Source organism: Lissotriton helveticus, chromosome 5_1, assembly GCF_964261635.1.
Source record: "Lissotriton helveticus chromosome 5_1, aLisHel1.1, whole genome shotgun sequence".
Lineage (NCBI taxonomy): Eukaryota > Metazoa > Chordata > Amphibia > Caudata > Salamandridae > Lissotriton > Lissotriton helveticus.
In genome coordinates this window covers 1,875,679,671-1,875,704,059 of record NC_136065.1, presented here as the reverse complement: position 1 = coordinate 1,875,704,059, position 24,389 = coordinate 1,875,679,671, and the positions used below count along the sequence as shown (strand labels likewise).

Below are 24,389 nucleotides of genomic sequence, written 5' to 3'. Positions count from 1 at the left end.
TCCCTGTGATCCTATTGACTAAATGTTCATGTATATGACATTACTATAAATTAGCAATCGTTTATGAATGTTTCCTCTAGGGACAATGTGTTTCTATTATTTTCTCTATGTAGTCTGCATACCTACATAGAGAAAATGTAGAGTGCGCATGACTGGTTTGGTCGGCCCCAGAGGGCCGACCAAACAGTGAGGGCCCACAACGGTGGGTGAGCCACTCCTCCCTGACTCGCCCACCTCCAACCAGTCACATCCTCCTGCCCCCAAGTAGGCATATTCTGCATTCTGCTTTCTCGCAGTGCAAGAAGCAGAAACATAAAATGGTATTTAAAATACAATTTTATGTTTCTGCTTCTCGCACTTTGAGAAAGCAGTGAGGCGACGCTCCTCCGCCCTAATGGAGGAACCGCCCCTGCCTACAGGTAAGAAGAAAAAGAAAACGATAATAAAATTAGTTTAATAGCACTTTATATTTCATATGTTTAACTTTGCTGCCATCTAGTGGGAGGACACTCCGCCAAAATGGAGAAGCGCCCCTGCCTTAGCTTTGGTATAAGTCAGTGGGTGATAAGATAATACATTCTATTTTATGGCATTGTTTGCCAGCGCAAAGAGAGAACAGGAATGCGTCAAGTAATGGTAATTATGGCGCATTCCTGCCCTCTCCCTTTCACGTATCGCAGCGGCTTGAGTGAAACCTTCATATATCGGCCCCGTGGCCTGTTTTTTCCCCCTCCACTTTCTCTATCTGCCTTTTCGCCGCAAAAACCACTTCCCTTCTGACCGAGCTTTCGCCCTGCTGCACAGCGCCACCTTGAGGCCTGTTAACCAACAAGCAAACATGAAAAAAAATACTAAAGTTTCACTTTCATTTCTGCTTCTTCCTGCAACTGAATAGAGAGAGAGCAGAGCAGAGGAGCCGGCGATGCGGAAGGCAGGCTCCCGTCAATGCGAACTACTGCCTGAGGTCAGGGGCAGGCCCTTTTCTCTTTTATTTTCTCCTCGTGGACGGGGTCTCGCTGTTTAAGGAGGTGAGCTTAAAATAATATTCGCATAGAGGCGGGAGGGCACCGTGGGCTTAATGTGTGAGATCGTATCACGTATTTCATTCCCTGTGGCGTGGGCGACAAGACATTGCTGATGTGTGGCCCCGTTTGTTGACACCCTCGCCCTGCCTTGTCTTTAGACTTCAGCAAAGCTGACTATAATGGGTTGAAGAGAACCACAAATCCCTGAATGCCCTGCAATAATACGAGCTTCCCACGCGTGGACCTGAGGAAATTAAGCCCTCTGCGTCGCACTTTGCACTGAAAGGCAGCAGGGACCCCATATTCCAGCCACGGGCCTTCTTTTGATAGCTGGACGTTGTAGTCCTGGTTTAGCCCAAGTGATCAGTTTTGGACGGTCGAACTCCGAGCTGCTTGTAGAAGGAACACCCGAAAGGGATACCGGTGGCTTTGTACAGTAGATTCTAGTGAAAGTTACTTATTTTGACATATGTCCGTGCAAGTCACTCCATTAGAAGCTCTCTTGGCTAAAATGCTAGAGCTTCCCTGTTGACACGCCCACCCTAGGGAGTTTTGGAAAAGTTGCATTTAGGTGGCATTTCCTTAGTGCAAGTAAGACCTCTCACACATCGAACAACAAGCTGGACACCCCAAAATATATTTTGCTACCGATTAGCGTCATGTAGGGCAGGAAACGCGAATTGCATGCCTTCTGCTAGCTGTCTCCACTGCTTGCGGTTTCCGGAGCCCTCCCTGCCTTCTCACTCAGCTGCTGGTGCAAATAGATCCTGCTTCCACTGCACCGACTCGCTCACTGTCGGGATCATCGTGCAATTCCCCGCCTTGCTGCTGTGTTGTGGAGTTTAGACGGCAGAGTTCTGGGCAGTCTTCTTGCAGTCCTGTGAGCTGTCAGTATAGTACATTAAATGGCTTATATCTAGTGTAGAGGAAACTCTTGGCTGGCGCCTGAGGAGTTTGACTGATGTTTGAAGTTTTGGAATGTAGATAAATCTAGGTCATGTTGTATAAAGGCCTTAATAGAGCGAGCATTCACCAACATGTTTTGCTGTACAGAGATATCAAGCAGAAAAGACAGGTAGAATTTTAACCACGTTAAGGACAGAAACATGTCTTCAGCGCACAGCAGGAAGGTGAAAGAGAGATCCAGAGGGTGGAAGCAAAACCAGTAAATCTATGGCATCCTAGACGAGCCCTCTGATGTCTGGGCACCATGAGCAGAAAGACAGAGGAGGATCTAGTGCTAGGAATCTGGACTGAAATGTGACTTAATAAAACGCAGAGCCTGCCCAGGTAGTCCTCAATGAACAGTGCAGAGGCCTAGAAGACTCGATATTCAATGCGAAGAGAATGCCAGAAGTGGTCTTTTGTAGCATAAATAATTGAGATCCATAAGTAAGAGAACTGTACGATTGTGAACCAGTTTGTGGTGGTGTAAAATAATTTGTGGGAGACCCAGGCATGGCACCGGCAGCTGGTAGATTGGCACGCGGTGAAAACTTTGGCGAATACGGCTGCCCAGCCAATAGATCCTCTAAGGCCCCAAAGACAGCAGGATAAGGCTTCCTCCTCCCGCTAAGACCTCTGGCAGCCTTGAAGTCGGTGGTCTGCTCGGTGTCTGGTAAAATCTAACATACAGAGGGGTTAACATAGGGGCAAAGCATGGACACAGGTCGTCGTTACTTGCCTCTACTTCAAACGAATAGTGTCTGATCCATCCTCATCGCCAATTTTCCAAAGAAAATGTTAGCATGCACTGAAACCATAATTATTGCTGCTACTATTAAAGCTTCTTCTTTGGATGGTGAAAGGGGAGTTGGAAACCACAGAAGACGTCTGCAGTGCGAGAGAGAGACAGGTGAAAATTAAGACGTATGTAAGAAAATAAGAGCGGTTACAAGCAAGGGCACAGCTCTGCTAGCTGATGGTAGATTCTAGTAAATACGTTTTGAAAAGGACGAGGCCCCTCCACGAAGGATGAGAATGCCTAGCTGCAGGGAAAATTACAAGGGAAAAGGGTTGCCATAGGCTGGGCGATGGACTAGAGTTAAATAATGACAAAGAAACCAACAGACAAAATATGTACAAAGAACAAGGACATGCAAAGATTGGATATTCAATTATTTCATTTGTAAAAAAGATTATCATAAATATTTTATATAGGCATTTTTCTGTATATATTTAAAATACATTTCTAGACATGAATTGATAATCATGAGTTGACTGTACATAACCATACTAACTAAATAATGCAATTATTGTTGTGCTTATTCTCTGTGTAGTACAATCTTTACACTGAGTTGATTTGGCATAGTTTACAACAGAAATGATGTGGAAATAAGAAAACACTCAAGAACATTTGCATTAACTCGCGGTCAATTATACACACGTGTGGTTAGTATGGTTATGTACATTCAACTCGTGATTATCAATTCATGTCTAGAAATTTATTTTAAATATATACAGAAAAATGCCTATATAAAATATTTATGATAATCTTTTTTACAAATTAAATTATTGAATATCCAATCTTTGCATGTCACTGTTCTTTGTACATATTGTGTCTGTTGGCTGTTGGTTTCTTTGTCATTATTTAGCTCTAGTCCATCGCCCAGCCTATGGCAACCCTTTTCCCTTGTAGTTTCTAGTAATTAATAGAACATCGTCCCTTAAACAGCATCTTAGTTTTCTTAGAGTGGGCACCTAGTCACCCATCCAGTTTCAGATTTGCATCGACCAGTTCTGATACGTATTACCGATGACAAATGAACACCCAGTGGAATAGTTGAATCTGGGTAGTTCAAAATAATTATCAAAGAGGTGTTGTTGTAGAGCAGAGCCCTGAGCACACCACATTCAGTGTTCAAAGGAGTAGTTAACCTACAGCTTTTCGGATATAAGATCTAAATTCAAATGCTGGTGTAAATTTAAGATGTATTCTCAGTTCCACTCTCTCCTTGTGTATTTGTTAGTAAGGTTCTCTGTTTCTTTGACCTCTTGTGGCTCATTTAGCATTTCACATTGATATAGTAAACAACCTTAAGTGTCATATCGTCCCTTTCTGCATTAATTGAAACGTCAGAGATGTTAAAGTGGTAATTACTCTATCTAGATCCCACGAGAGAGGTGATGTTTTGCTTGGAGGAATGATTACCCTAAATCATTCTAAATACTTTTGTCACAAACAATTTAAATGATGAAGGATTGTCTTACCTCTTCATGTACGCCATTAATGCTGTAAAATATGCATAGCTGAACAAAAGGATAACTTGGTGTCTGCTAAATGTAACAAATATTATAGGATAGTATCTTCATTGATCATCGGGAGTGACACATTTTCCTGTGTCCGCCAACTCATAAATATTCCCACTTGGTGAAATACCATTTTCTGATGGATCTACTGACCTCACTTTGATATCCAAATTCTAAGATCTCTGTAGCAGTACTGCCAAATTTGTTTGTTGGGTTTGTGTAGGTGACTCTACTCTGGTTTATTATTAGTATAATGTACTATTTTAGCATCTCCAAAAGTGGTTTGATGTGCATAATCCTCAAATGGGAGAGCAGTGTGTGCCTGGGCTTGTTGTCGTTTGATCTCTAATTACAATAGCATCGAGGGAAAAGTGTAAGCACATAGCCTGTGCCAAAGCACCCCCAGAGAGCACTGTAATACAATCGGTACTTGTGGGTGCATTGGTTCTCGAGCTGTGTATTTTTGTTTATATTTTCTATAGTTCTAAAAAATCAATGGTAGGAAAACCCTATTATTTTAATTCCCATTTGTCAATGACATTGTTTCGTGTGCTGACAGCCAATGTTGCATCATTGTCCTGCCCAGGCACGAGTCTGACAGAATTTGCAACTCTTTCCTGGCTGCCCAGTAATTTACGTCTCGTAATATCCTCTGTTAGACCTGGCATCATTGGCGTGAGTCTCCCTTCCATTTTGACGGATTGCCTCCTCTGTTTCAATATGTTTTTGCTGGATTTATGCTTAGGGCACTGTGCCACTGCTAATCAGTGCCACAGTGCAAGTGCTCCCTATGTTAAATTAATGTACTAATTGGTTATTCCATGATTGGGTTATTTGAATTACCTGTCAGCCCCTCGTACAGTGCATCATGTGTGCCTAGGGCTTGTAAATCAAATGCTGCTGGTGAGCTTGCAGCACTGGTTGTGCCACCCACAGAAGCAGCTTGTAAAGTGTGTCTCAGGCCTGCCATTGCAAGGCCTGTGTGCAGTCTAGCACTGCTTGTGGACTTGGCCAAGCGCACCTACTTGCCAGTCCCTAAACCTTACCTTTGCTTCATATTAGACACCTCTATGGTAGGCCCAAGGGCAGGGTGCATTGTAAGTATAAGGCAGGACATGCTCCGATGTGTGTAGCATGTTCTAATAGTGATTACAACCATTTTCGTTTTTCACTATTGAAGGCTACCTGTTCTCATAGGCCAGAATGGGCAGTAAGAATATTACATTCATATTATCCTAACTGACTCAGGGAACATGGTAGAAATTCGAATTTAGTATGGCTGAACTCAGAATAATTCAGGGCCAGATGTAGGAGGCCATTTACCGACCGGTAACGGCCGATTTCGGCCGTTACCGACCGGTAAATGGGTATTTGGGATGTAGGGGCATCATTTTACAGATTCGGTAAATTTACCGAATCGGTAAATTTACCGATTCTGTAAAATACCGAATCGGTATTTTTACCGATTCGGTAACGGCCAGATGTAGGTGGGACTCTTCAGAGTCCCTAAAGCCTTACAGATTCGGTATTTTACCACCCAATCCAATTGAGTGGTAAAATACCGAATCCAGGTGTGCATGCACATGTGTGCATGCACACCTAGCCATGTGACAGACAGACATGCCCTTAGGGCATGTCTGTGTGCCATATGGCACACATGCCCGTCTTTGAGGTGCTAGAGGGTGTCAAAGTGACACCCCCTGCACCCTTGCTGAAATCGGTATTTACCGAATCGGTAAATACCGATTCGGTATTGCCCATTGATTCCTATGGGCTTCAAGGCCCATAGGAATCAATGGGCATTACCGAATCGGTATTTACAGAATCGGTAAATACCGAATCTTAACGATCGGTATTTACCGATTCTGAAACACCTACATACCCCCCCCTCTATTATACCACTTCTTAAATACTGAATCGGTAAAATTCGGTATTTAAGAAGTGGTAAAATAGAATTACCTACATCTGGCCCAAAATACCTCTTTCAGTAAAGTTTATTTTAATATCCTGTGTTTGCAAATACCACTTTTAGAAAGTAGGTATTTGCTTGCCTAACCATTTCAGCCTGCCTCTGCTGGGTTGGGTATTCCTTGTCTGGGTTTGTGAGTGACACTTCTGGACAAGAAACCTTTCTGCCAAGGAAAAGAAGCAAGGAAGCTGCAGGAGTTGTACAGCCCCTCTGCCAGTGTGCTGTTTGCTGGGTTGGCCTGCAGTGGTTGCTTCATTTCCAAGGGAAAGGAGAAGGAACTTTGTAAGGACTTTCATCTGCAGAATATTCTCCAAGGGCGTGAACTGTGTTTGCCTCCTGCTGAAGTCTCAGGGACAAAAGACTTCACCTCCTGAATTTCCTTGCTGGGAATTCTGACTCCAGTCACTTGCGTGCTGCTGGGAGCTGGAAGCACGACGCATCGAGAAGAAGCGCGTCGCCGCCGCAGCTGAAATCATCGCAACGCCAGAGAAGCGTGTCTTCGTCGCATCTCCCTGGAAGCGTGTGTCCATCGAAGCTGCCTGCTGTCGCATCACCGGAGAAGCATGACGCCATTGAGAGAGTTGCCATCGCATCACCGGAGAAGCACGTCGCAGGGCCTGTCGCGGCTCCAAAGTACAGAGTCATCGCAAGGCTGCCAGGGCGTCATCGCATCGCCGCATCAGGGGCGCCATCTTCTTGCATCGCAACCGGATCATCGCAGCGCATCAAGGCGCCATCTTGCGCACCCCAACGGGCCTGCAAGCCGAGAATATACGCATCACCTCCGCACCGGTAAGGCTCACGACGAGTCACCTACTCTGCGCAAGCATTGAGGAAGGACGCAACCGTTCCCCCGGGTCACGGAACTGACGCATCTCCCCTTTTGCGAGCCTTTTGTTCACTTTGCGTTACGCATCCAGGTACTTTGTTGAGAACTTTGTCGCATTTACTAACAACTTGAACTAAGAGACTTTTATAATCTTTTAAGTAATCTTAAGTGTAGTATTGTAGATTTTTGTCGTTTGTGGTCTTGTGTTTAAGTCTATATAAAGAATACTTATATTTATAAAACCTGTGTTGTCTCCATCTGTAGTGTTATCAGTGTATTACTGTGTATATTCACAAATGCTTAACACACTGCCTCTGAGATAAGCCTGTCTGCTCGTGCCAAGCTACCAGGGGGGTGAGCAGGGGTTATTAAGGAGTGTAATCCCCCTATCCTGACTTATAAGTAAGGGTCCCTATTTGGACAAAGGTGAATACCATTGCCAACTAGAGACCCCCAGATCTAACATCCTCCTTAAAATCTGATTGGCTAATTGATTATGTGGGTTGCTGAACACACTTTTACTCTCATGTCCTGGTGCAAGTTCAGACCAACTGCAGAACTAACGGGGCTAATCTATAGACAAAGGGATATCAAAAAAGGGAGTGAAGAGGTGGTGCGACAAGGCACCGCGGTGGGCTAATCCTCCTCTTGTGAAAGCATAAATAATCAACAGAGACCACCTGAAACAAATATTCAGTATATATTCCGATGGTGTTGGAATACACTCAGTGTGTTAAAATACCCCTCACACACCAAAAGGGCCCTTGGTGTCATGCTTCATCATCGGGGTCTTCCCGCCCCCGCTGCGGGACGGGGCAGTGCTGCGACAAGCGGCTACGCCGGAGCACCTTTTTGTGAGTACTATGTGAGTGATGATGGAGTGAGTGTCAGTGGGGTCAGGAGTGATAACAGTGAAGTTAAAAGATACCTGGCCTGGTGTTTAGAAAAAATTATTTAATAGGCACTGGCTGGTATCGTTAAAAGGGGTGAGGCGGAGGGCAAGAGCGGGTTACTAGTCTTGCTCTCCTGTGTGGGTCAACATGTTTCGGGGCGACATGCCCCTTCGTCAGGACCGGTTATATAGATCCCCCTGTCACTCACTAATGCGCTCCCACAGATAGAGAGTAGTTGTGTTGGATCAATGTGTATGAATTAATTTAATAGATACACGTGTAAAAAGCTCGGTCAGTAATACTGATGATATAAGCTTTTTGAATGAGGAGACAGTGCCCCATGAGCCAAGCTGGGCGAAGGGTACAAAGGGTCCAGTCCCCATGAGCCAAGCTGGGCGAAGGGTACAAAGGGTCCAGTCAACCCCCACACCTCAGTGCTTCCTCCTTCGTCAGTGGCTTCCGTGGTCACGAGGAGGAGGAAGCACTGAGGTGTGGGGGTTGACTGGACCCTTTGTACCCTTCGCCCAGCTTGGCTCATGGGGCACTGTCTCCTCATTCAAAAAGCTTATATCATCAGTATTACTGACCGAGCTTTTTACACGTGTATCTATTAAATTAATTCATACACATTGATCCAACACAACTACTCTCTATCTGTGGGAGCGCATTAGTGAGTGACAGGGGGATCTATATACCCGGTCCTGACGAAGGGGCATGTCGCCCCGAAACATGTTGACCCACACAGGAGAGCAAGACTAGTAACCCGCTCTTGCCCTCCGCCTCACCCCTTTTAACGATACCAGCCAGTGCCTATTAAATAATTTTTTCTAAACACCAGGCCAGGTATCTTTTAACTTCACTGTTATCACTCCTGACCCCACTGACACTCACTCCATCATCACTCACATAGTACTCACAAAAAGGTGCTCCGGCGTAGCCGCTTGTCGCAGCACTGCCCCGTCCCGCAGCGGGGGCGGGAAGACCCCGATGATGAAGCATGACACCAAGGGCCCTTTTGGTGTGTGAGGGGTATTTTAACACACTGAGTGTATTCCAACACCATCGGAATATATACTGAATATTTGTTTCAGGTGGTCTCTGTTGATTATTTATGCTAATCTATAGACAGACAGGTTGTGAGAGACCTATGAAACTGCAGAAGATTGGGGTTGGAACACATGATAAGAGGAAGATTTTTCAAATAATAATTACTTAAATCGAAAATTTACTAACTTCCTTAGGTCTGCGATGAAACCCAGACCTCATGAGCATAGGCGTGGAAGAGGAACAAGGATACTCAATGAAACGTAAGGTATATTATGAAATTTATAGAGCACATAGCTGCCCCAAAAACTGGCTTCCCAGCGTTAGTCCGGAAACAAAACAAACTGCAGCAGACAGCTTGAGAGAAAATGCCAGAGTCGATCTGAATTTGTGGAAAGCCAGGTCTCAAAAGTTTTCCTGAAGTGCAAAGGATACTGGACGTTCCTGATAGCAAAAGTAAATGCATTCCAAAGAGCTGGGGTCTTCAAACGAAAAGAGTGGCTTCCCGCTCTTTGTTGACATGGGGATCAATAGCCAGATTGAGATCCGCCTAACATAGGGGACGAGGGGGGGGGGCATAGCAGATCAGACAGAATGGGCCCCCCTGAGAATGTAAGATTAAATGGACGATGCACAAGGTCTTAAAGTGCACACGCTTATCCACAGGGAGCCAGTTCAGTTTGCGAAGGAGTCTGGATGCAGGGAAACATTTCGGAAGAGAGAAAAACAGCCTAGCCATCGTGTTTTGAGCCAGCTGGAGTCTTCTGATCACTGGCCTAATTGACTCACAGTTCTACTCATGCCTGCTACCAATTTGGTCTGCGCGTCAATGGTTAAGGTGCTGAGGTTAAAGTGCCGTCCACCCAGATGCCTAGATTTTTGACAGTTGTCTTGGGTCAGGGGCAGAGGTGGGACGCTCAAGGGAGGAAAGCCACCAATAGATGCCCAAGGAGTGGGTATCTTTTCCTAGTAGGTTATTTTCTGTTTTGCTTATATTTAGTTCAATTCAGGTAGAATGTTACTATGCAGATAAAAGGGACCCATGTGAAAGACAACCCTGTGCAGTGCAGAGGGTGTAGAAAATAATCCTTTTGCAGCTTAGTCCATTGAGCCTTGACCGAAGAGTGACAGGGTGATTCCAGAAGGAGATGAGCTGCTCTCTCTTTCAATGATTTGAAGGCATTAGTTCAATATCATGATGGTCTTTATTTAACGTTCAGTAGAGTTAACAGTTTTCCAGTATGTAATCAGTGGCTGCATGTATCACCAGCCATTTACATTCTAAGTGCAGAATGGGTAGATTATTCCTGGACTTGAGGAGTAGAAAGCATATGGATGCCACATTCCTGGCGTGGGGGTGGTAGGGTTGGCAAAAGATAAATGAAATTGTTGGAGTTGGGGAAGGGCCCAAGCTGAAAGGTAATGAAACATCTGACGAATCCATTCCAGAGCCTTTTAATACCGACACCCCTGTTTTGTCATAGTTCTGTTTAGCAGTATTACCTGACATTTAGGAGGCTTCTATAGTTGTGCAGTCTGGGGAGTTGTTTATATTATTAAGCATAACTTCACTAAGGCTAATGATAATAATTTAAGTTATATACACATAAAGGTGAAACGGAGGAAAGGATAAGGTTGGAGCAAGGGTGCCACTTAGGACAGACACCTGAAGAACGCAGCAGTAGAGAGTGGGGTATGTCGAACAGTAGGGAGAATGAGCAACGGTATAGGATCTATCAGGATGATTTTACCATTGGAGCACCAACGTCCTGACTCCCACCCAATGGAGCCCGGTGATACGCCTATGATGGTCAGTGTTGTCAAACATATTTGACTAATCTAAAATAATCAGTGCAATGTCACCACCACCATCCAAAGCCATCTGGATGTCATCAAGGGCTTTTACAAAGACAGTATAACTGTTATGGGCTAAACAGAAACCAGACTCAGCAGGATCGAAGGTAGACCTAACCTCCAGAGGCGTAGAAGGCTGTGTTTGCATTTTAACCAAAATCTTAGCGTAGGTAGTTCACAGTGGTAAGGCAGTTAGTATCTTGAGATCCATTGTATTCTTCTTTAGCGAGGAAACCACATTGGGTTGATTACGACTGGTATTACATCGAAAGAGAGCAAGGGTCAAGTAGTAACAGATAGGGAGGTTTATAGTAGACCCAGTCTTCCTAACCTGGCACTAGATTCCACCCCATTTGCTCTGATAAACTGTAGTTGTCTATACTGTGGCCTTGTCTGGGAAGTCTGCACTTTTAATATTTAAGGAATGTTCTGAAGAATTCATCTTTCTTTAGGTTCAATACCTTACGACCAGATTGTATTTAGAACATTTTCCATATGTAACCAGGTGGTGTCACATTACTTTATTCGCAGGTCCATCCATTCAGGATGTGTCAACACTGTCCTATATATGGCATATATGCCCTACACCAGCATCATTTTCCATTTTTCCGCTCCTTATTTACATAGGTTCAGAGTTTTTCGGTACTTACTGAATTCCTCAATGTTTTAAATTATACTTCTACTGCAGATTAGGTCAATGTCACCTTGTAATGTATTTTGGTCAAAGCCCAAAATCTAACGAACATGTCCCTAAAAAATGTCCTCCACATATTCATGTGGTGTCTGCTGCAATATTTCAGGTTGCGATTCCTGTACCTCCCAAGAATCCGAAAGACATCACAGAGTGGAAAGTGACATTGTTTATGGCTTGGGCCTGTAAGGACAAACCTTACCCTTCCCCATATAAGTCCCCTGACAGGGAGCAATCCTCCAGAGATTAATCTCAGAAAAACATAAGGAAGGACATTGGATAGAGAAGTCCTCTTTTTCTTGGGGAAGCGGTCCCACTCATGGAACCGTCCAAGAGCCTCTTTGCTTTTGTAGTCCTTAAAATTGTTAAACTGGACTTTCCAGTTCCATGTGCTGATCTGCCTCAAGTTAAGGCTTCCTAAATGTGAGCTTGGCTATTCTCGTCTCTCTGATGCTACTCATCTTTCTGCCCTCACAATCCATTCTTGCCTCCGCTTCCAAGAAAACCACTGCCTTCAAGAGAGACTGGTCGAACAGTCTTCAATGTCACGTCTGATGTTAGTCTCCTGTGCCACTTTGGGAGAAGCTTTTAGTGCTTCCTGAACCCTCTTGCTGGAACCCTGAGGTTTGCACATATGGAAGAACATTTCAGCTTGAATTCATAGGCACTTGATAAGCCCAATCTGGGTCTTAGGTGTACAGAGGTGGAGGGTTCAGAGGCTGATGTTGTCCTCCCTCATTATCCTACTGAGGCTGAATTCTACCTAGACCTCCAAAATCATCAAAATGATAGTACCTGTTTTACATCCCCTGACAGTGATATTCCTTATTCTTCAGGACCTCCTCTGGTGAAGTTTGCACGTTAATGGCTGTTATGCGTAAGGCAGTGGAGGCGCTTGAATTGCCCATCTCTGGAACTCCGACACCTTTATGGAAATCCTGCAAACGTGTTTGACGGCTTTGGAGCTTCTTCTATCTTTTCACAAAGCTCTGTTAGAACTAGTGCAGGTTGCCTTGGAGAAGTCCCTCATGGACACCAGGCAAATTGCTCAGTACCATCTTCTCCTAACTTCCTGTCGACACATCTTTCTCCTGAGATTTTGACTGTCCAAAATCTTAACAACAAAGAAACCCTTATGCCTTCCCACTGGATTGCGATTCCAAAGCACTATACCCCATTGGGTTCAGAATTTTCTGCTCTGTGAGTTTGATTGTGTGCACTGGAAATGGTAGGCGCTTCTTAGGATGGTATGTTCACATCCTGTTGGAAAAGTGAAGTTGGCTGTAATCAGGCTCCCAGTACACATTAAAAGCCAGTTTTCTGAGTGACTAAAAGATGACCTAGACACTTCAAAACAGGTTCTGAACTGTGACCTTTATTTGTCTAAGGAGAACGCCTAGGCTGTGGCTACAGATATTTCCCTCTACAAGCATGCCTGTATATGCTACACTGTTTTTTAGGTCTCGCTTACGCAGCGCGCGTGCGCTGATTAGGAGGAGACCTTTAGGAGTCGATTCGCTTTTTCTGCCAAAAATTTGCACACTTTGCTTAGCTTTGAATGGCTACGCGTGCACGTTTGGCGATTCCCTTGCGGGAGTGAGCTTTGGCGACATCTGAATGTAATTAACTTTCAAACAGATGGTGCCCCTGCTCGCTCCTGCAAGGAAAACGCTGTGTGTGCTGTCGGCCGCACACTCCCCCTCCCCCCACTCCTCCCACTTGTTAACCTGCGGGCTACGCTGAGATACTTTTTTTTTCTATTTGTTCTGTTTGCGTGCACAAGTTTGTATTTGTGTGCTTGAAATTAACTCTTGTTTCCCTCACTTTCAACAGATGTTACAGTATTGTATGTAGGGAAATGTGGGTCAGCACGAATGGTATCTTTTTCTCGAAAAGATCATTTCTGTTACCAGAACAGGGCGTGCCAAAGAAGATTTTAAGTGACTTAAAAGATTTCCCTACAAGCTGTGTACCCTGCATCAATATTGCATTTAAGAAACACGATCACGACAAATGCAGCTAATTGTTTAAAATAATTGCTCTGGCAATAAATTATTAATCTCTACTACAGCTTGCCTAATTGCAAAAAATACATTTTTAATACAGTATATATTTGTCTGGAAGCCGCGTGCACAGATTGATTTAACAGCTGTTTTGCTTTCAGCATACCCCCTGTGTGTTCCCCTATTACCGCATTGCTGTCCCAGTCAATCCCTCTGACTCCTTGAATCAGGAAAGGTCTTTAAAGGTCCCTGATCGTTTAGTGGAAACGAGGCGCAACATGTTGACTGCTTTCGGCGATTAAAGGCAATAAAACGTATTCTTCACGGAATTAAAAACAGGATATGGCCAGTAAAAAAAAAATACGAATGACAAAAATGAGATCAGGCAACTGAATGTGACACTGAAAATTGTGAGTTCTGATTTTCGCTAAAAATCTTTCTCCCTAAAATAGAAGGGTCTCTCTGCAGACAGGTGTGCAAATGTGCTTGTATAATGAACAATTTGTCCGTGCAGATGAGGCCGCACACACATTTAACCTGTTCATGTTGGGGGATTTATGAATTACATTCTGATGCATGCCTGAGGGAAAGCGTCTGACATAGTGGACTGTGCATGTACCAGTGGAATTTTTCACCTTCATTTGTGGATTGTAATGGCGCTACTGCAGTTTAGCCAGTGACAATTCCGCCGACGTTTGGATCTACTAATTGGTGCAAAATATCATCTTTACCTTGATCTCCCAGTTGCTTATGCACTTTTTAGGGTCTAGAAACGATCACGTGTAATTGAACTGGCAATTGTGCAAGATATGATTATGCAATCGGGTGCATACCGTCATAGAAGCAGCAGGGGTTTGTTGATGTAGCTAAGTATATAGGTTGACAGTATACTCAGAATATGTGTGGTTGGCTCAAGGCAAACTGCACCATTGCAAAAGATTTACTAACAGAACTGTATTCGGAATCTCAGCAGTGGTGCTCATGATGGTATGGGCATACCAATACAGTATTGGCACAACTATCTGAATACATTGTCTGTCTCAAATAGCAAGGACAGGAGAGCATGCAACGACCAGTCTCATTTGGGTACCTCAGTGATGTCAGAATGTGCAGTAATTATATCACCAGACATTTGAAAACTGCATCCATCTGGAGTGATGCGCCAACAGCTTCTTGCTAATACCCATAGTGCCATGCACACAAATGTAGCCAAAATCGTAGCAGCTAAAATTCAGCAGAAAGAAGCAGTAGAATTTCAGCATGCGTTAACACTGCCATATTGAGCCCACCATAATGCTAACAAGCATTGGCATAGCAAATAGGTCTCGCTTTTGGGACCTTATAAGTAGTTATTTAGCACAATATCCTTGGTGCAACAACCTCAACTGTTGCATGGCTAAACACTTATAAGGTCCCAAAGGCGAGACCTATTGGCTATGCCAATACTTTTTTTTTTTTTTAGACATCCACAGTGCCCTGATAGATATGCATTTTCACGGAAATGTGCGGTTAGCCGCTAGGTGAACTCCTCTGTGCCGTGCTCACTAGGTTTGGCCTCCCCAGCCAAGGAGGGCCAGAAGAATAATTGGTGCTTTGTGGCTTCTCCAGGGGCAACTGTCCCGCCAGCGTGTCAGCCGTCACTGCCCGTTCAGACCCCCCCAACAATTCTTCTGCTCATTGTGCAGGAGAGCTGGATCCAAGGGACAGTAGCAAAAGCAATAGATCCATGACCCCTTTCTGTTGGTTCGACCACTTCAAAACCGCTCCGATTTCCCTCCCTGCACTACCAGCCTCTGGTTCCTCAGGGAGAGGTGGTTTCTTTCATTTCCTTGCCTTTTCACAGTCCATCACGATGGATAGCTGCGTGATCCAGTTAGTTTGTAAAGGCTGCACCTTCTCCTTCCTGCCCTGGCCCTTGGACCATTTGTCTTCCAGTGGGATCTCAATCTTGGAGTTGGAAGGTCTTGTCTTGCTCCAAAAAAGTGTCATGGAGGAGAGGGGCAGAGGGTCATGGAGAATTGTGCCTGATTCTACTCCCTAGCAGGAGGGGGCCTTCTGCATCTGAGACTTCTGAATCTTTGTTCTTCAGGAGAAGTTCAAAATGCTGTGCCTAATACAAGTCTACCCGGGCCCGAATGGATGGTGTCTCTGGACCTCCAGGACACCTATTGTCATGTGTTGATATTTCCTGCTCACAGGCATTACCTCTGCTCACAGTGAGGCTCAGCACTACAAATTTGTGGTACTCCCATCTGGTCTCATGATTACACCTCAAGAAAGTACTAGCTATCGTGGTCGCTGCTTTAGTCAGGGGTCAGGCGTTCATTTATTTCTGTTCTTATATTATAGGTTGGGGAAGATTGGATCCCTTGTACTGGTCTTGGGCCATCTGTAGTCCACCCTGATCCTATTTCAACACATGTGCATCTCCATCAATTTTCAGTAGTTCCACCTCATTTCGACTTGTAGGTGGTTGTCGTTTTTTGGCACTGTTCTGGCCCTGTCCTGATTGAAAGCCTCCACCTCAGAGTACCTTGGACAGTATAGATGTCAAGTTGGCTCATAAGTACACATCAGTGGGATCTAGTTAGCTAAGCAAACACAAGTAGATAATTAACGGAGTGCTGAAACTTTTCAGACACTCACCCTCAATCACAGATCTGGGTTTAATCCATCATCGTTCTTTAGCTCACTTCGCCACCCCAGTTCAGACTGCGCCATATGTAAATCAGTCTTGAACTATGTCCTTATGGGAACAGTCAATCCCGAACTGCAAAGCCAGGTCTTCCCTAGACCGGAAACAAGCATCCGAGGACCCGTTTCGGGGTTTCACGCTCATCAGCCAGGCTAGCTTGAATTCAGTGGCAAAGTGAGCAAGGGACTCACGTCGGGTCTAGTGATCTCACATCAGTGATGTCTGACAGACCGATTGTTGCCACTGAGATGGTCGAAGGGAAGACTTTATGCTTCTTGGGCTTTGGCTTAATGCACTTTACCGATGACAGATTCTCTGGCAGGCACTCTGATTCTGAAGGCAGATGGCTCGATGTATCTGTCCTGGGAGGAGGATTAATGAGGTCAAAATTTAATTTGTTTTTTGAAAATTAAACTTTGGGATATAATGGCGGCTTTGCGTTAGCAAAAGTATATTGCAGCTGTTGCACACCTTCACCTGTTTAGCAATGTTCTTTTATAGACGTATGCAATAGGCATTAATAGTCTAAAACTAAAAAGGTGTTGTGCACCTGTTTGGGGGAAAAGTAAAACACGACCCATAACTGAAATCCCCTGTATGTATACATACATTTTTTTTTGGGGGGGGGAGGGGAGAGGAAGGGGAGTGAGTTAGAAGTTGGTGCGAAAACTATATCTGAATCAAGACCAGAACAAAAACATATTTGAGGAGGAGTGTATGGAATTTAAAACTCTTTCCTAAATACGTCCTTTTCCCTTTTAGGCAACATAGCTTTTGCAGGGAGAAAGAAATGCTGTTCCACTGTGTTTGAACAATGGCTGTCTCCACAGTTAGCGCAGGTCTCTATGGTGATTTCGGCCCAGGCTTGTTTATCGTACATTCTTGGCAGTTAGGGACAGGTTCACCTGGCACGTGATTGTAACGGCCAACCGTTGTGCCCCAGCGCTTCCTACGTTTTTATTGTTCTGGGGACTTTCTGTTTATAAACATGTTTTTTTCCCTTACGATGTTTCTTTGAACGTGTTTCCCTGTTGGCCAACACTCGGTGCAAATATTCGCAGGTGCATCTTCCTACGAGCCGGGCCGACTCCTGCAGCCTGCCTTCCAAACCCTCTTCCCTTAGCCCCTGCTGTGAATTTATAAATAATTACGAATTGTTGCATGTTGAGCCGTGGATTTCTGTTTGGAGCCTGCCAGTTGCGTCTCTCGTCATAATGTAGGCGTCTCGCCTAGGTATTGGAAACTGCACGTGCAGCAAAGGTAGGGTCTTGTGTGGTGCCTTGTTTCTCACATGTTTTTATTCTCTGTTGTGCATTGTCTTCAGTTCAATACACAGTTTCACTTTCTTTGCAATTTGTACCAGCGTATAGGATATTTTCGGACCGTGGCATTTTGCGTCTCAGGCTGTGCAGATTAGAGGACTCTGTTCAAGTTGAATACAGATCTCCGCAGTAGGGACATTATCCCACGACTCTACCTGAAAGACGTCATCTGCTGCTCATGCGTATTAACAGGCATGCTAGCTCCGTCGATTCCGGCATCCTCTGCATGCCTGTTTGTATCCATCAGTTCTCAGCGTGCGGAGCTGCATGGAGGTGAGGAGTAATGCAGGAGAGGGATGGTGCTGCATCCAACTGCACATATTTGTCGACCTTGGAAGGGGAAATGTTAGAGTAGGTCCTGGAAGGATTCAAACCTGTGATCTGCGGTAAACACGCAGATCTCAGTGATATAAGGCAAGGAGCTGTTCTGCTCGGATTTGAATTGTGACCCAAGGATTGCACATGGGTCTGTGCAGCAGCCCCCCCCTCCTCCTTTACACTTGCCCTACCGAGGGACCGATTCACAAACTGCATTATGTAGTGCATTTAGTATTACTACACATCTTACAAAATGCAGTTCACAAACCTATGTGTAGAGACCTCTGCAGGGTCGGATTGGGATCACAATTTGGCCCGGGCACTGACGAAAAAAGTGGCCCACATTTGCGGGGCAAGGCCCACATTTGCGGGGCGTGGCCCACATTCACGGGCGGAGCCCACATTCACGGGCGTGGCCCACATTCGCGGCCATACCCTTTCATGAAACACACAAGGAATGTAAGTGGGAGGATATTGTTCTTGGGAAGGATACAGGGCCAAGGTGACAATGTCCCACAAGCTGAGCACCTGAAAATCAGACAGGCCCCTTTGTATTACCAAATTATTCCCAGCCCTCCAGCGCAGGAGCACCTGAAAACAGCGAGGCCCCTTTCTATTACAAAATTATTCCCAGCCCTCCAGCGCAGGAGCACCTGAAAACAGCGAGGCCCCAGCTATTTGTAAATTACTCAGCCATCCCCAGCCCTTCACTGCCTCAGGGAAATGGTGTGGCAGGAGAGTGGTTAAAGCAAAAACACAGCTTCATCCATGGGGCTGGGGGGCCTAAGGTGAAGATGGTGCAGTTCCCCACATCACCTGGCCCCCATAGTGAGACCCATTCTTCCTCCCCACTATGCCCTGAATGAGAAGGGCTGTGGGTGAGGTGTTAAAGCAAACACTGTTTCTGGGCTGCTGTGGGCCCCAGGGGGCCGAAATGAAAATGGCTCATAGGCCTGAGCAACACCTGGCCCCCAGGGAGGCCGATTCGGGCACACAATCACCCCTCGCCAGCCCACCATCAGTGATTGCTTGGCAGGGCAGGGGGTCAAGGAGAGGCCACAGCTGATCATCACTGAACTGGCCCCTGATCCCCGGGGTTGGTCTCCCCTTACTCAGAGGGGAGCTTACAAATACAGCTTTAGGCTAACTAGATGCTCTCCCCCATCGGTTTGGTCTCCCCCTACGGGACTTATGGGAATGGGGAGATCATCCCGATGGGGAGATTAGAACGACGGAACACCGGGTGAAGCTGTTTTCCTCTCCCTGTCAGTGCTCTCTGTGGACTGGTAAAGGGGGAAAAACCAGCCCACAGAGTGCACTGAGACACCGGCCCTTCGGCCCATGCCCGAGTGCCCGCAGTGCCAATCCGCCCCAGGACCTCTGCCTCCACTGGTATACTCTCTGTGCAGCGTTCTACGCAGATGGCTGCGCACGTCGGTGTATGTGTTGGTTGCAAATGTGGGGGCAACCAGGGGGGAGAGTGGCTAGAGATGTAAAACACTTACTCTAAAATGGTTGTGGCTCAGCGAGGGACATGCGCATAGAAACAGTCACCCACAAAAGGGTGCATTGCAAAGTTATTACAGCCAAAAAGGTAGTAAAACAGTACTAAAGGTACTCCAGCTCAGCCTTAGGGTACGTCTAGCTCCTTATGTGGCCACTCACGGATGCTGCAGCTTGCCTTACTCCAGTACAAACCATGGAGGCATGGGCATTAACTAACACCCCATTGGAATTAATATTGAATAATGAAATTATGCAGACTTTTCAATTAAATATCTAAGCAATTAGTTTGAATGTTAAAAAGTTAGATTACATTAAAAATCATGTAATAACTTTAAAAATGAATAAGTTGCTTATTTTAAATGTTAATTGATCTTTTAAAATTAAATAAAGAACCTTTTTTAAATTAATGCAAAACACATAACTAATTGAAATGAATACATCTTACATTTTAAAATGCTAGTGAGGGTGTTATTAACTAATTTTGTTTAAAATATTTATAAATTAATATATTTTCTATATTTCACTATTTAATAAACATTTAATTTGATGTTAGTATGCTGTAAAAAGTTATATTATTAGGTTTAGACTAATATGTTTACATTCATTTATATTTATTATTTGCATTAAAAGATTATACTATTTTTTAATAACTGAGCAACTTCATTATTTTTGCATTTACTTTACCATAGGGGGATCTCAGCCTATCTTATCAAAAGTTAGTAGTCATTTTGCACTTGTTAATTCTGTCATAAATGTCTCCACCCCCTGAATTGAGGGCATGGAGACATTCATGTCTGCATTTAAAGACCGTGAATCGCAAAAGAGAAGTAGGCTTATACTTCAGTGCAAGAGTATGTGAACAAGTGAGTACATCTGCACAAATACATTTACCTTTGTGAATAGGGCCAGAGATTGCAACCTGCAGTGTAAAGCAACTCTTGCAATAGAAATGTTAACATTTCATACACACATACATATGTGTCTGCAGCGAGCAAGCAAATCCCTCGAGTCATCTTACTAACATTGCATCGTACTACGTGCTGGCCTCGAACAAATCTCTGAATTAGGGCATAGGTCTCTCAACATTTTCTTTTTTTCTTTTTAAAACTCTTTTTATTAACACTACGCTCATTGTACTATACATTTAAGAATTGGTGAAGCACGTAGAGGTCAGCCACGAAAATATGGAACAAGACATCATTACAGACAAGTATCTTAAAAATAAGCTGAACATCTTGTTCGAGGCATATGGGCTGCAGATGGTACATTTATGAATAGATCGCCATCTGGTGTTGGGCTCGGATGATTGCACTTTGTTTTTCTTCTGGAGAAGTCTTTGTCGTCATAGGTGACTCCTCCTCTCGGTGTTAGTGCGCATGGGCATCGGCTCCATCCTTAGATTGTTTTTTTCCGCCATCGGGTTCGGATGAGGATCGAAGCGCTCCGGACCGACTTCAACAAAGAAGGTTATAACCGGCGCGTATTCCTTTCCAAATCAACGGTATCGTTATCGAACGCGACTTCACTCCATACCGACGCGATTCGAAGGACGACGACTACGAGAAACTCGACGTAGTCCAGCCCGGGGTCCATGGAAAGGACTCCATTCAAAAAATGTCCAACGTGTGGTGCTAAGTTCCCACACAAGGACCTACACGAAGTGTGCAACCTCTGCTTGTCCCCTGAACACGAATCCAGGGACTGTGAGGCCTGTGCAGCGTTCTCGTCAAAGTCGACGATTAGAAACCGTCGAGCCCGAAGACACGAGGTATCGAGAATGCAGTCACAAGCAATCCCGGAGCTGTTCGAGGACCAGCAACCAGAAGAGGAGGAAGAAGAGGCCGACGAGGCGGGGTCAGAAGCGGACGAGTCCGACGTCGAGGAGATCGACGTCCAACAAACCGTGAGTGACGACGTCCCTTTACCGAAAAGCAGACCCCGCACGGTGTCGACCCCGCCCTCGAGCCCGGTCAGACAACCGAAAAAAGTTTCCAACGCCCCGCCTTCGAGCCCGGCAACGAAACAGAAACCGAAACACTCGGTCCCCCATCATAGTGGTTCCGGTTCCGATAAACCAACCACATCGACACCGAAGCACCAGGTCAAGGAAAGCTCGAAGTCGAAGCAGTCCATGTCGACACCGAAGCACGCTTCGGCGCCGAAAACACCCTCGACACCGGGGACATCTTCGATACCGAAGAAATCGGATCCGAACAAAACTTCGGCACCGAAAACACAAATGGACATTTCAAAGACAAGACACCTTTCGGAACCGAAAACTGCGGTACCGATACAGGAACACGGAACGGATCCTAAACAAAAGACTTTGTTTATTGACCCAAAGACTGGCAAGGTAGTCACAGAGCTACCTAAAAAGAGGAAACATGAACATTTGGACGACAAGGCTCATCCAAAGAAGAGAACAATGGGGACGAATACAACTCCTCCCCTTTCTCCCAAACCTCACACACCATCTTCGCCTATTCCTCACAATAGGCCAGATATTCCTCCCACACGTCCATCTACACCTACAACAGATGGAGAAAGTGACACAGGGGAGGGGGGACACCCTGGGGATGATGAGGACACAATCCCAGAGGAGGCAGACCCATGGGAGGAGTATAATGTGGGATCAGGTAATGATACCGACCTTGAGTCATATCCCTCAAAACCTTCACCTCCTGATGACAATACTGGGTTTGCACAACTCATTACTAGAGCAGCAACATTTCATAAGGTAGACCTACATACAGAACCTCTAGTACAGGACTTCTTATTAGAGACACTACCTACTGCACAAAGAACATCAGGAACACTACCAATGCTAAAAGGCCTTCTCAGTCATACATCAGAGATATTCAAAGACCCAGTGAGGGCTAGGGTATTGAACCCAAGAATTGATAAAAAATATAGGGCAGCTCCAAAAGACCCAATATACATTAAGGGACAAATTCCTCTAGACTCACTAGTGGTCACAAACGCTCGCAAGAGAGCAAACTCTTTATCTACGGGAGAAGCGCCACCTCCTGACAAAGAGTCTAAACTAATAGATGCCTCTGGCAAGAGAGTAGCATCTCAAGCGGCAAACAGTTGGCGCATAGCTAATACGCAAGCACTACTTGCAAGGTATGACAGAGCGCATTATGATGAATTAGAAACACTCATCAAACATCTCCCTAAAGAACATCAAAAGAGAGCTGATCAACTTATACAAGAAGGGAAGTTAATTACTAACACTTCAATAAAATGCGCCCTAGACGCGGCAGAAACTGCGGCAAGGTCGACAAACACAAGCATCATGCTAAGGAGACATGCATGGCTCAGAGTGTCAGGATTCAAACAAGAGGTACAAACCTCGTTACTTAATCAACCTTTTGATGGGAAAACACTTTTTGGCACAGGGACAGATGAGGCCCTAGAAAAAATGAAAAAGGATACAGAAACGGCTAAATCAATGGGAGCATTGCAGCAGCCGACACAAAGAGGTTCCTTTCGTAGATCCACCTATAGAGGAGGATCCAAAAGTACAGGTACAAACCAACAGCAAACCTCTTTTACACCTACATCACCCAGAGGTAATTCTAGAGGTGGATACAGGGGTAACAACAACAAGGGTAGAGGTCGCGGAAACAACAACAACCGCAACTCTCCAACCCCAAAACAGTGACTTCATAGAGCTTCCCCCAGACCATATAACACCGGTAGGGGGACGCCTATCACAGTTCCTACCTGTCTGGGAAAACATCACATCAGACAAGTGGGTAAGACAAATTATCCAACATGGTTATTGCCTAGAACTCACAGCTACCCCACCAAACATCCCCCCCAAACAGCGTCCAATGAAACAAGATCACCTGACACTGTTAAAACAGGAAGTAATATCACTGCTAGAAAAGCATGCCATAGAGAAGGTTCCACAGCACCAACAGGGAACAGGAGTATACTCCCTATACTTCCTAATCCCCAAAAAGGACGGGTCTCTAAGGCCAATACTGGACCTAAGACCTCTCAACGCATACATAAATTCGGAACATTTCCACATGGTCACGCTCCAACAAGTACTTCCTTTACTGAAGAAAGGGGACTTTCTTTCTACACTGGATCTAAAAGACGCTTACTTTCATATCCCTATTCACAAAGCCCACAGGAAATACCTCAGGTTTGTGGTAGAAGGACAACATTATCAGTTCAAAGTCCTCCCATTTGGTGTCACGACGGCACCAAGGGTGTTCACAAAATGCCTGGCAGTGGTGGCAGCTCACCTAAGAAGACAACAAATTCATGTCTTCCCATACTTGGACGACTGGCTAATAAAAGCCAGGTCGCAAGAGGAGTGTCTGCAACACACACAAAAGACAATTCAGCTACTACACCAGCTAGGGTTCACGGTGAACTACACAAAGTCACACCTACAACCAAACAAAGTTCAACAATATCTGGGGGCTACCATAGACACAGAAAAAGCCAAAGTGTACCCCAACCCAATAAGAGTCCAAGCAATGCTTACAATCATTCAGAGATTTCAGCCACAACACTCACTAACAGCAAGAGTGTTCATGCAGCTACTAGGTATGATGTCATCCTGCATACTGCTAATACCATATGCAAAACTACAAATGCGTCCGCTACAAGAATGCTTAGCGACACAGTGGAATCAGGCTCAAGGACAGATTACGGATCTGGTGTTGGAAGACGACCGCACACACCGCTCTCTGAAGTGGTGGAACAGAACAAACATTACCAAGGGGCGGTCGTTCCTAGAGCCAATTCCACAGGTGACAATAACAGCAGACGCATCGCTCACCGGATGGGGAGCACATATGGACAAATACACAGTACAAGGAAGGTGGAGTGTGCAGGAAAAAACACTGCACATCAACTATCTAGAACTACTGGCAGTGTTTCTAGCATTGAAAGCCTTTCAGATACATGTTATCCACAAAGCAGTCCTGATCAGAACAGACAACATGACAGCAATGTATTATATTCAA

At 45.1% G+C, this 24,389-nt stretch overlaps 1 protein-coding gene across 3 annotated transcripts in view; it reads left to right on the top strand.

The window, feature by feature from the left end:
• Positions 1-855: 855 nt before the first annotated feature.
• The window catches only part of LOC144755921 (uncharacterized), a 203,607-nt gene continuing 180,073 nt past the window's right edge, over positions 856-24,389 (top strand). The window contains exon 1 of one of the 3 annotated variants that reach the window (XM_078645318.1): positions 856-1,028. The gene's annotated coding sequence lies outside the window, so the exon portion shown is untranslated. Of the gene's footprint in view, positions 1,029-17,491; positions 17,513-24,389 lie in introns of those variants that run through there. The other 2 variants (XM_078645319.1, XM_078645320.1) reach the window with 2 other exon arrangements.